The sequence below is a fragment of the Aethina tumida genome, chromosome 6 (genome assembly GCF_024364675.1).
Source record: "Aethina tumida isolate Nest 87 chromosome 6, icAetTumi1.1, whole genome shotgun sequence".
NCBI classification, from domain to species: Eukaryota; Metazoa; Arthropoda; class Insecta; order Coleoptera; family Nitidulidae; genus Aethina; species Aethina tumida.
Window position 1 is genome coordinate 13,835,569 of NC_065440.1, and position 14,368 is coordinate 13,849,936.

The 14,368-nt window shown below is 26.4% G+C and overlaps 1 protein-coding gene across 1 annotated transcript in view; it reads left to right on the forward strand.

Moving 5' to 3' along the window:
- The first annotated feature begins 11,930 nt into the window (after positions 1–11,930).
- LOC109594992 (somatomedin-B and thrombospondin type-1 domain-containing protein) overlaps positions 11,931–14,368 on the forward strand; it is a 111,559-nt gene continuing 109,121 nt past the window's right edge. Inside the window, exon 1 of the mRNA XM_049968508.1 lies at positions 11,931–12,034. The gene's annotated coding sequence lies outside the window, so the exon portion shown is untranslated. The remainder of the gene's footprint in view (positions 12,035–14,368) is intronic.

Genomic DNA, 14,368 nt, shown 5'->3' on the forward strand with positions numbered 1-14,368 from the left:
ATTGTTGAACTTGGCACATGTTTTTCAAAAAGGTTATTAAGTATAAATTAAAAAGTCTTTAAGGGATCAATGAGTCGATGTTTCCCCTATTTTATTTTAAAATTTCAGTATAGTATATTTCAGACACTATGGATTTTACAGAGAATAACCTGAAGAGTGGGTATTTTACTAGTAAATAAAAACAGGAAAAATATTAAATATAAATTAATTTAGTCAATTTTAACGATCATTGTCATCTTTATCTGGTTTTAAAATTTCATTTTTTATCTTATAAAATGTAGATTTCAAGAAGAGAAAGCTAAAAAGTTTAGGATTACTAAGTAAAACATTGTTGAACTTGACACATGTTTTTCAAAAAGATTATTAAGTATAAATTAAAAAGACTTTAAGGGATCAATGAGTCGATGTTTCCACTATCTTATTTTAAATTTTCATTAGTATATTTCAGATATTGTGGATTTTACAGAGAATAACCTGAAGAGTGTGTATTTTATTCGTAAATAAAAACAGGACTTGAGAATGTTCTCAGTAAAAATTATAAAATATAAATTAATTTAGTCAATTTTAATGATTCGATTAATCATTGTCATCTTTATCTGGTTTTAAAATTTCATTTTTTATCTTATAAAATGTAGATTTCAAGAAGAGAAACCTAAAAAATGTAGGATTACTAAGTAAAACATTGTTGAAATTGAAACATGTTTTTCAAAAAGGTTGTTAAGTATAAATTAAAAAGACTTTAAGGGATCAATGAGTCGATGTTTCCACTATCTTATTTTAAAATTTCATTAGTATATTTCAGACATTGTGGATTTTACATAGAATAACCTGAATAGTGTGTATTTTATTAGTAAATAAAAACAGGACTTGAGAATGTTCTCAGTAAAAATTATTAAATATAAATTAAAGAAGTCAATTTTAACGATTCGATTAATCATTGTCTTCTTTATCTGGTTTTAAAATTTCATTTTTTATTTTATAAAATGTAGATTTCAAGAAGAGAAAGCTAAAAAGTGTAGAATTACTAAGTAAAACATTGTTGAACTTGACATATCTTTTCAAAAAGATTATTAAGTATAAATTAAAAAGACTTTAAGGGATCAATGAGTCGATGTTTCCACTACCTTATTTTAAAATTTCATTAGTATATTTCAGACATTGTGGATTTTACAGAGAATAACCTGAAGAGTGTGTATTTTACTAGTAAATAAAAACAGGACTTGAGTATTTTCTCAGTAAAAATTATTAAATATAAATTAATTTAGTCAATTTTAATGATTCGATTAATCATTGTCATCTTTATCTGGTTTTAAAATTTCATTTTTTATCTTATAAAATGAAGATTTCAAGAAGAGAAAGTTAAAAAGTGTAGAATTACTAAGTAAAACATTGTTGAACTTGACACATATTTTCCAAAAAGATTATTAAGTATAAATTAAAAAGACTTTAAGGGATCAATGAGTCGATGTCTCCACTATCTTATTTTAAATTTTCATTAGTATATTTCAGACATTGTGGATTTTACAGAGAATAACTTCAAGAGTGTGTATTTTACTATTAACTAAAAACAGGACTTGAGAATTTTCTCAGTAAAAATTATTATGTATAAATTAATTTAGTCAATTTTAACAATTCGATTAATCATTGTCATCTTTATCTGGTTTTAAAATTTCATTTTTTATCTTATAAAATGTAGATTTCAAGAAGAGAAAGCTAAAAAATGTAATATTACTAAGTAAAAAATTGTTGAACTTGGCACATGTTTTTCAAAAAGGTTATTAAGTATAAATTAAAAAGTCTTTAAGGGATCAATGAGTCGATGTTTCCCCTATTTTATTTTAAAATTTCAGTATAGTATATTTCAGACACTATGGATTTTACAGAGAATAACCTGAAGAGTGGGTATTTTACTAGTAAATAAAAACAGGAAAAATATTAAATATAAATTAATTTAGTCAATTTTAACGATCATTGTCATCTTTATCTGGTTTTAAAATTTCATTTTTTATCTTATAAAATGTAGATTTCAAGAAGAGAAAGCTAAAAAGTTTAGGATTACTAAGTAAAACATTGTTGAACTTGACACATGTTTTTCAAAAAGATTATTAAGTATAAATTAAAAAGACTTTAAGGGATCAATGAGTCGATGTTTCCACTATCTTATTTTAAATTTTCATTAGTATATTTCAGATATTGTGGATTTTACAGAGAATAACCTGAAGAGTGTGTATTTTATTCGTAAATAAAAACAGGACTTGAGAATGTTCTCAGTAAAAATTATAAAATATAAATTAATTTAGTCAATTTTAATGATTCGATTAATCATTGTCATCTTTATCTGGTTTTAAAATTTCATTTTTTATCTTATAAAATGTAGATTTCAAGAAGAGAAACCTAAAAAATGTAGGATTACTAAGTAAAACATTGTTGAAATTGAAACATGTTTTTCAAAAAGGTTGTTAAGTATAAATTAAAAAGACTTTAAGGGATCAATGAGTCGATGTTTCCACTATCTTATTTTAAAATTTCATTAGTATATTTCAGACATTGTGGATTTTACATAGAATAACCTGAATAGTGTGTATTTTATTAGTAAATAAAAACAGGACTTGAGAATGTTCTCAGTAAAAATTATTAAATATAAATTAAAGAAGTCAATTTTAACGATTCGATTAATCATTGTCTTCTTTATCTGGTTTTAAAATTTCATTTTTTATTTTATAAAATGTAGATTTCAAGAAGAGAAAGCTAAAAAGTGTAGAATTACTAAGTAAAACATTGTTGAACTTGACATATCTTTTCAAAAAGATTATTAAGTATAAATTAAAAAGACTTTAAGGGATCAATGAGTCGATGTTTCCACTACCTTATTTTAAAATTTCATTAGTATATTTCAGACATTGTGGATTTTACAGAGAATAACCTGAAGAGTGTGTATTTTACTAGTAAATAAAAACAGGACTTGAGTATTTTCTCAGTAAAAATTATTAAATATAAATTAATTTAGTCAATTTTAATGATTCGATTAATCATTGTCATCTTTATCTGGTTTTAAAATTTCATTTTTTATCTTATAAAATGAAGATTTCAAGAAGAGAAAGTTAAAAAGTGTAGAATTACTAAGTAAAACATTGTTGAACTTGACACATATTTTCCAAAAAGATTATTAAGTATAAATTAAAAAGACTTTAAGGGATCAATGAGTCGATGTTTCCACTATCTTATTTTAAAATTTCATTAGTATATTTCAGACATTGTGGATTTTACAGAGAATAACCTGAAGAGTGTGTATTTTACTAGTAAGTAAAAACAGGACTTAAGAATTTTCTCAGTAAAAATTATTAAATATAAATTAAAGAAGTCAATTTTATCGATTAGATTAATCATTGTCATCTTTAACTGGTTTTAATATTACATTTTTTATCTTATAAAATGTAGATTTCAAGAAGAGAAACCTAAAAAGTGTAGAATTACAAAGTAAAACATTGTTGAACTTGACACATGTTTTTCAAAAAGGTTATTAAGTATAAATTAAAAAGACTTTAAGGGATCAATGAGTCGATGTCTCCACTATCTTATTTTAAAATTTCATTAGTATATTTCAGACATTGTGGATTTTACAGAGAATAACCTGAAGAGTGTGTATTTTATTAGTAAATAAAAACAGGACTTGAGAATGTTCTCAGTAAAAATTATTAAATATAAATTAAAGAAGTCAATTTTAACGATTCGGTTAATCATTGTCTTCTTTATCTGGTTTTAAAATTTCATTTTTTATTTTATAAAATGTAGATTTCAAGAAGAGAAAGCTAAAAAGTGTAGAATTACTAAGTAAAACATTGTTGAACTTGACACATCTTTTCAAAAAGATTATTAAGTATAAATTAAAAAGACTTTAAGGGATCAATGAGTCGATGTTTCCACTACCTTATTTTAAAATTTCATTAGTATATTTCAGACATTGTGGATTTTACAGAGAATAACCTGAAGAGTGTGTATTTTACTAGTAAATAAAAACAGGACTTGAGTATTTTCTCAGTAAAAATTATTAAATATAAATTAATTTAGTCAATTTTAATGATTCGATTAATCATTGTCATCTTTATCTGGTTTTAAAATTTCATTTTTTATCTTATAAAATGAAGATTTCAAGAAGAGAAAGTTAAAAAGTGTAGAATTACTAAGTAAAACATTGTTGAACTTGACACATGTTTTCCAAAAAGATTATTAAGTATAAATTAAAAAGACTTTAAGGGATCAATGAGTTGATGTTTCCACTATCTTATTTTAAAATTTCATTAGTATATTTCAGACATTGCGGATTTTACAGAGAATAACCTGAAGGGTGTGTATTTTACTAGTAAGTAAAAACAGGACTTAAGCATTTTCTCAGTAAAAATTATTAAATATAAATTAAAAAAGTCAATTTTATCGATTCGATTAATCATTGTCATCCTTATCTGGTTTTAATATTTCATTTTTTATCTTATAAAATGTAGATTTCAAGAAGAGAAACCTAAAAAGTGTAGAATTACTAAGTAAAACATTGTTGAACTTGACACATGTTTTTCAAAAAGATTATTAAGTATAAATTAAAAAGACTTTAAGGGATCAATGAGTCGATGTTTCCACTATCTTATTTTAAAATTTCATAAGTATATTTCAGACATTGTGGATTATACAGAGAATAACCTGAAGAATGTGTATTTTACTAGTAAATAAAAACAGGACTCGAGTATTTTCTCAGTAAAAATTATGAAATGTAAATTAAAGAAGTCAATTTTAACGATTCGATTAATTATTGTCATCTTTATATGGTTTTAATATTTAATTTTTTATCTTATAAAATGTAGATTTTAAGAAGAGAAAGCTAAAAAATGTAGAATTACTAAGTAAAACATTGTTGAACTTGACACATGTTTTTCAAAAATGTTATTAAGTATAAATTAAAAAGACTTTAAGGGATCAATGAGTCGATGTTTTCACTATCTTATTTTAAAATTTCATTAGTATATTTCAGACATTGTGGATTTTACAGAGAATAACCTGAGGAGTGTGTATTTTACTAGTAATTAAAAACAGGACTCGAGTATTTTCTCAGTAAAAATTATTAAATGTAAATTAAAGAAGTCAATTTTAACGATTCGATTAATTATTGTCATCTTTATATGGTTTTAATATTTCATTTTTTATCTTATAAAATGTAGATTTCAAGAAGAGAAAGCTAAAAAGTGTAGAATTACTAAGTAAAACATTGTTGAACTTGACACATGTTTTTCAAAAAGGTTATTAAGTATAAATTAAAAAGACTTTAAGGGATCAATGAGTCGATGTTTCCACTATCTTATTTTAAAATTTCATTAGTATATTTCAGACATTGTGGATTTTACAGAGAATAACCTGAGGAGTGTGTATTTTACTAGTAAGTAAAAACAGGACTCGAGTATTTTCTCAGTAAAAATTATTAAATATGAATTAAAAAAGTCAATTTTAACGATTCGATTAATCATTGTCATCTTTATCTGGTTTTAAAATTTCATTTTTTATCTTATAAAGTGTAGATTTCAAGATAATATAACTAAAAAGTTTAAATTTACTAAGTAAAACATTGTTGAACTTGGCATATGTTTTTCATAAAGTTTATGAAGTATAAATAAAAAGACTTTAATGGTTCAATGAGTCGATGTCTCTTCTATCTAATTTTAAAATTTCATTAGTATATTTAAAAAATTGTGGATTTTACTAGTAAATTAAAACGTGATATGATCTTTATTTCATTACTTCGTTTTTGCCTTTTGTCATAGCCGAATTCAATAAACCTGTACCTGAAAAAATTCACATTTTGTTGGTCTATTTTTTCCATTCATTGTACCCCACGAAAAATATTTTATTTTTGAAAATCAAAATTAATAAACATTCAAACGAAATCCCGCAACGTTCCCGCACTAACTCGATCCCATTGACAATGAAATTAATGGCCGTACATTTTCGTCCGCATAAAAAGCAATTAGGGTCGCATAAAAGGTGACATTTCGCGGTGAATTCCGCGACATAATTCGCTCTAATTCCCGACTACCCCCGGTCATTAAGCGCCGGAGCGATTTTAAAACGGCAGTAACATGCACACTTTTGTCCGCCCAACCCCCAAAACCTTTTTATGGTATATTTTCGAATTTAACCCCAAAGAGGTTTTCCGTGTTGGAGGTCGAGCAATTAAACCGCCGTTTAACGGGCCGGGGGTGGAAAACGGTGGATGCGATTGAGATGTGTGCACAGAACGAATTGGAGAGTCGATTATGGCATAATACACTCGCGATTTGATCGTGTGTGCAAGTGTCGATCGCATTGTAAAACCGTCGTAAAACTCGACCCCGTCGAACGGTTTTGCGGGGGTAGTTTTTCGCCGGGTAATGCGGCCACGTGACGGCGATATATTCGAACGATTACGGTCCGACATCGACGATTTTATTGAAATCGATTCACTTACCATTGCTAATGCCGGTGGTGTGCAATTGATGGGTGGTACATGTCTCGCTTGTGTTCACCAGATTATATGGTAAAAACAACCCTCGGGTTTATTGCGTTTCTACTATCCGCGATGACGTTCTCTTTAATTTTGTTTGGCACCGTTTTGGTTCTTCTGTTTGTTTGTCAATTCGGTTTGGCTTTAATTTATGCGGTACGGGGTTGGTCATTCAACTTGGAAGTACTTAACATAATAAATCTTGATTTTAATTAATACCAGATTTAATCACTTACTTTTTAATAAATTCCAAAAGTTTTAAGCAATTAAAAAGTCCACATTAAGAAATGTTGGGGGACATTTTACATTAAAATTTAATATTTTCAAAAGTCACAGATTTAACACTAAAGACCTCAAAATATAAAATAAATATACGTTGGACTGTAAAATCAATATAAATCCAATCAGCTAATTTTATATTTTAATATACTTAAAATTAGTTGCATTAATTTATTAATTTAATTAAAATTTCAATTTAAAATCATTTTAGTGTGTCCGTGTTATTAAAACAATAAAAAGGCATTTTAAAATTTGTTTTCAGTTCGATTTAAAATTAAAATTTCATCGTACATTTTAATTAAATTTCAAGTTACTTTTATTAACTGTGCACTACCACTCTCAACTTATTTATCGAAATTTCAAACTTCACTTAATTAAAACTTTTTACCTAGCTCTCTTTTTATATAAATCGACCATTAAAATTTAGTTGATTAACATTCCATATAATATGTTTGGCTAATAATGATGGCTTTAAATTATATATTATATAATTTATGTTAATAACAAATCAATAATAATTTATTTAATAAATAAATATACACACAAACCATTTAGATTCACTGTTGTAAAATTCATGTAATGCGATAATAATATATAAAAATTATTACTCTAAATTAATTTCCTGCAAAAATAAAATTTAAATTTATAAATAGATAAAGAAGAAATGATTAATGGAATAGAAAAATCACTTTTCTTAAGTTATATTTTATAATTTTTACTGGAAAAATCCTCAAAATCAATAAAATACTTTTTAGTACCTTCATTGTAAAATGTAAAAATAAATAGAGCAGACATTTAATAATTGACTCGATGAAATCATATCAATTTATGTATTGTACGCTTTACAGGAAAATATTTCAAATTTTACTCAGTAAAAATACAATTTTTAGTTTTTTCTTTGTAAAATCTACAATTTCTGAGAAAGAAAAACAAAAATTTAAAAGTTACGATATTCAATTGAATGGTTAAAATGCCTTAATTTATATTTTATAATTTTTATTGTACAAAAATTCTCAAATTCAATTACAATTTACTGGTAAAATATATATTAATTAGTACCTTCATTGTAAAATCCGGGATTTCTGAGTTATAAACGTTAAAATGTAAAAATAAATATAGGAGACATTTAATAATTGACACAATGAAAGCATATCAATTTACGTATTGTACTCTTTACAGGAAAGTATTTCAAATTTTACTCAGTAAAAAAACAATTTTTAGTTTCTTATTTGTAAAATCTACAATATCTGAGAAAGAAAAACGAAAATTTAAAAGTTGTGATATTCAATTGAATGGTTAAAATGCCATAATTTATATTTTATAATTTTTATTGTACAAAAATTCTCAAATTCAATTATAATTTACTGGTAAAATATATATTAATTAGTACCTTCATTGTAAAATCCGGGATTTCTGAGTTATAAACGTTAAAATGTAAAAATAAATATAGAATACATTTAATAATTGACACAATGAAAGCATATCAATTTACGTATTGTACTCTTTACAGGAAAATATTTCAAATTTTACTCAGTAAAAATACGATTTTTAGTTTTTTCTTTGTAAAATCTACAATTTCTGAGAAAGAAAAACGAAAATTTAAAAGTTACGATATTCAATTGAATCGTTAAAATGCCATAATTTATATTTTATAATTTTTATTGTACAAAAATTCTCAAATTCAATTATAATTTACTAATAAAATATATACTAATTATAGTACCTTCATTGTAAAATCCGGGATTTCTGAGTTATAAACGTTAAAATGTAAAAATAAATATAGGAGACATTTAATAATTGACACAATCGAAGCATATTAATTTACGTATGGTACTCTTTGCAGGAAAATATTTCAAATTTTACTCAGTAAAAATACAATTTTTAGTTTCATCTTTGTAAAATCTACAATTTCTGAGAAAGAAAAACGAAAATTTAAAGTTACGATATTCAAATGAATCGTTAAAATGCCTCAATTTATATTTTATAATTTTTATTGTACAAAAATTCTCAAATTCAATTATAATTTACTAGTAAAATATACACTAATTAGTACCTTCATTGTAAAATCCGGGATTTCTGAGTTATAAACATTAAAATGTAAAAATAATTATAGGAGACATTTAATAATTGACACAATGAAAGCATATCAATTTTCGTATTGTACTCTTTACAGGAAAATATTTCAAATTTTACTCAGTAAAAAAACAATTTTTAGTTTCTTATTTGTAAAATCTACAATTTCTGAGAAAGAAAAACGAAAATTTAAAAGTTACGATATTTAAATGAATCGTTAAAATGCCTCAATTTATATTTTATAATTTTTATTGTACAAAAATTCTTAAATTTAATTATAATTTTTTGGTAGTTCATTGTAAAATCTGGGATTTCTGGGTAAGTAAAAAAGTAAAAATAAATAGAGGATAATGATTGACTCAATAAAATCACATTTTTATTGTATAAAAGTTCTCAATTTCAATTTTAATTTTCTGGTAAAATACACACTTTTTAGTATCTTCATTATAAAATCCGGGATTTCTGAGATAAATTCTTTACAGGAAAATATTTCAAAATTTACTCAGTAAAAAAAATTTTTAGTTTCTTCTTAATATTTACAATATTAAATACAATACAGTACAATTGAATCGTTAAAATGCCATAATTTATATTTTATTTTTATTGTACAAAAATTCTTAAACTTAATTATAATTTACTGGTAAAATATTATAATTTAATTTCAGGATTCTGGAAAGTCAAATTTTCAAAAATGTACATTTTGACTTATATTTTTAATATACTAATTGAATTATAATATATATATATATATATATATATATATATATATATATATATATATATAAATTAATAATTAATTAGATAAATTATTAATGAATATATATTTTTAGCAGTTAGGTTCAGTTAAAATACTTGATGTATTAATAAATTTCAGAAATTAGTTTTGAAGAATAAATTAAGTAAATAATTAATATACTTTTCTAATACTTACAACAATAAATTTAATTTCAGTGCCCCGAAAACACAATTTTTCAAAAATATACATCTCTAGATTTGATCTAAATATTAATTTAACTTTTAATATATTAATTAATTAATATAATAATAATAATAATTAACTTAATAATAATAATAAATAAATTAATAATTATAATTCGAATTGAATTAAATGGTATGATGAGGTATTTTACTTTTTATTAGTTTTGATAATTATTAATTTCTTCCTATGACCTTAAGGACAACTGTGTCCAGGTGATCCTGCAAATGACTATCCCCGTCACAGTTAAGCCCCAAATCCCTTTGATGCTAAATTACCAGTTCCGCAATCCGTTAATTAAGTCCCAAAGTAAAAATCTGGCCCGCATTAAACACACATTAATGAGCGATCAGCAAACACAACGAAATTTACCCGGCATCTTGTTTACCCCCCTTCGAAGTAATCAAACGTGATCAAAGCCGACCGAAAAATAAAAATCTGAGAGAGCAGAAAAGGGAAAAAAAATACAAGCCAAATTAGTTTGAATTTATAAGTAATTAATTTTAATGGGTAAACAGCCCCTCAGACTCCTTGCGGTCTTTATTAGACTTGTTACTTGAGGGGATGTTCTCCGGAATATTAGCACTGGTTTTACAGATCGACTTAATTAATGACGTCGCGATGTTGCGGGATTTCAATTAATAATTTACGGCTGGCAGAACCGTTTTATTGTGTGACATGAATGGCACGGAGAATTTTAAATTTTGTTCGGATATCATTATAAATTTAATAACGAGATAGACAGATAATAATTCGAACAACTTTTTTTTTTTTAATAAATTTAACAAACATGTGAATTTGTAACATATTATATAATATTTAAATTATTTAAATTTATTGAATATGTCAGGTACAGATAAACATTTATTTAAATATATAATATATATATATATATATATATATATATATATATATATATATATATATATAATATAAAATCACTGAAAATTTCTAAAAGAGTCTTCTATACAGTTATGGAGGCAAACAAACTTCGTACGCAATTTTTTATACAATTTGGAGTTGTCATCAGTTCTGTATACATTTAAGACACTTGTGAACCTACACAAAGATATTTGGAGACATTTTAAGCACTTTCAAACTTTCTACTGAATTCTGTAAAACTGCTGAAAACTTCTGAAAGAGTGTTCTATACAATTATGGAGGCAAACAAACTTCGTACGCAATTTCCTATACAAATGTAGAATTGTCAACAGTTCTGTATATATTTAAAACATTTGTGAACCTAAACAAAGATATTTGGAGACATTTTAAGCACTTTCAAACTTTCTACTGAATTCTGTATACAATTAAGGGAGTTGTTAATCATTTTTGTACGAAATAAAACCGCTGAAAACTTCTGAAAGTGTTTTCTATACAATTATGGAAGCAAACAAACTTTGTACGCAATTTTCTATACAATTTGGAGTTATCAACAGTCCTGTATACGTTTAATACATTTGTGAAACAATACAAAGATATTTGAGACATTTTAAGCAGTTTCAAACTTTCTAGTGAATTCTGTGTACAATTTAGGGAGTCGTTAATCTTTTTTGTACGCAATAAACCATTGAAAACTTCTTAAAGAGTTTTCTATACAATTATGGAGGCAAACAAACTTCGCACACAATTTTCTATACAATTTAGAAATATGTTTGGAGACATTTTAAGCACTTTCAAATTTCCTAACGAATTCTATACACAATTAATTTGTTGTTAATCTGTTTTGTACACAAGGCTGCTAGTTTGCAAGTATATACTTTATGCTTTGTTCTTTGTTTTTAATTAATTCAATTTTTTATTTATAATTTTAATCATTAATTTAATTTAATACATATCTGATTCCAAATTTTGACCACCTATTTTAGTAACACCCTGTATAATAAGTATGTGTTATTACTAAATTATTATTATTATTATTATTTCCTTAATAATTTCCAGATTTTTTTTTAATAATTTGAGAATCATTTTATTGATCTATATTTGTTTTATCTATGGTGATCACTTTTTTCTTTATCTATGGGCAATTTAGTTGCATTAGGTGCGTGTGGTTGGTATCACTGCACGGTGAAGCGGCAGTTAGGTTTATTTATTCAAATTATTTTGTATAACAATAAAATAATTACCTGATAACCGGAGATTCAGCCGAAATGTTCCTGTCGGGTTATGGGGGTCGTGAATTAAAGGTGGGATAACATTTTTACTTAATATTTCATGTACTAAAATTGATTTCTTCGTTTGAAGTGTTTGTTAAACTGAGGTTATGTTTTGATTCTGTATATAATTTATGTTTATCTAAAATTGAGACGCTATTTAAATAGTTTGTAAAAAGATTATTGTTTCAGCATACTTTCTTAGTGCCACTAAGTTTCTTGTACATGGTTAAACTGCTGAAAACCTGAGTTTTATAAAATATAACAATGTCTTCATTGGACAAATCTTAAAATACATTTAAAATTGATAAAGATCCGCAATTTAAAGAAGTCAACAGCCGGGGAAGGTAAAAATACGTAGACGCAACCTTTTAAAATGCCTAAAATAGTAACTCAGCAAAAAAGCTGCTTCATAAAAGTATATTTTATTGTGCGTTATTCGACATTATATTGTGTTGCTCATTTGAAACATAAAAATGTAAATTCGTAAGCAATTCCTTTCGCGTTGTAAACGTCCGTGCACCGATATAAAAATAATTTCGAATGTGGAGCGACGTGGAGGGCGACAGGAGAGCGGGAGGCTCGAAGGAATATATATTTTTTTTACCGCCCTCGGTCCTTTTCGTTCCGCAGGCCTATCGCAGCGATCTTCTCGTTCAGCATAAATGGCAGATGGCACGATAACGTTCCGTATACTCAAACCGGCGGCGGCACCCCCGAAGTCTTGTGTCTTCTGATAAGCCCCCGAAATCGTAATTACAACGATGCTGTTTTGCGTCACTGTCGCAGCCACGATTCCATCTAAATTAGTTTCAATTTCGTGCTCGGGGACTTCCCCGACACGCGTGCCTCTCTCTGAATGTGTGTGTGGGTGGGCAAATAAACCGTTCGCGTTTAATGCGCCCAAAAAGTCGGTGTGCCTAATCGAAGATCCGGGTTAAATTGGACGTTCCTTCGGCGTGCCGAAACGAAGTACATCAGTCAGCGTTTGTGTACGAGCAATCGAACATCCCGGCAGCCAATTACTGGTTGTCTGTTAGGACCGGGCGGGAATATCCAGCGGGAATTGTCGGGGAATTGTTACGGACGATCGGTTCTTGGGACCGCGTTATTAACCGAGTTACTTCCCTCTAATGGACTGCGTAATTAAAAACCGACTCGTTATCGAACTTGAAACGATTCTTCCGAGGGCCTCGGATCGTTTTTAGTCGAGTTGGGACTGTTGTTCGAGTTAACACCAATTTATTTTGTATCAATAGGCACTTTATAGTTTGTTCTTTGTGTCCTTTACATCATCGATCGTTTTAAAATTGTATTCGTCGATGGTTTCGCCACCTAAACACAAAACGTGTCTGGAACATTTAAATTGACAACCGACTATTAATCCTATTTAACATAATATACAACTGGCGGCAATAATTTCCGGCGATTTTTAATTGAATATAGATGAATTATATTGTTTTATGTGCTGGTGGTACGTTTTCATGGAGCTCGTAAACCCCTTAATTGCATTAGCAGTTCATTTTATGTTCGTAGCTTTTCAACAGCCAAATTGGAACAAACGCACAAATATTTTTGACTCGGAGGCTAAAAATTGCACAACTTTTGGTGCAGTTTTATTCATTAAAAAATGAAACACCTTCGTTTTTTTATTTACAATTTTAATCATTTTAATTTTATATATTATTAATCTTATACCAACAAAACTACTGAAAACTTCTTGAACAGTTTTCTATACTATAACGTATATAATTTATAATATACGTATAAAATCTGTTAAAGAGTTTCTATACAATATTAGAGTCAAATAAACTTTGTACACAATTTTCTATACAGAAAGATATTAGGAGACATTTTAAGTAGTTTTCAAACTTTCTAATGAATTCTGTAATACAATTATGACAGTTGTTAATCATTTTTGAACATAATAAGACTTCTAAAAACCTCTTAAAGAGTGTCTATACAATTTTAGAGTCAAACAAATTTCGTACACAATTTTTTATACTATTTAGAGTTGTCAACTGTTCTGTATACATTTAAGGTATTTGTGAAACTACAGAAAGATATTTCGAGACATTTTAACTAGTTTCAAACTTTCTACTGAATTCTCTATACAATTAAGGGAGTTTTTAATGTTTTTCTGAACACAATATAATTTCTAAAAACCTTGTAAATAGTTTCTATACAATTTTGGAGTTAGACAAACTTTGTATAGAATTTTCTATACACTTTAGAGTTGTCAACTGTTCTGTACACATTTAAAATATTTGTGAAACCACAGAAAGATATTTGGAGACATTTTAACTAGTTTAAAACTTTCTAATAAATTCTGTATACAATTAAGGGAGTTTTTAATTTTTTTCTGTA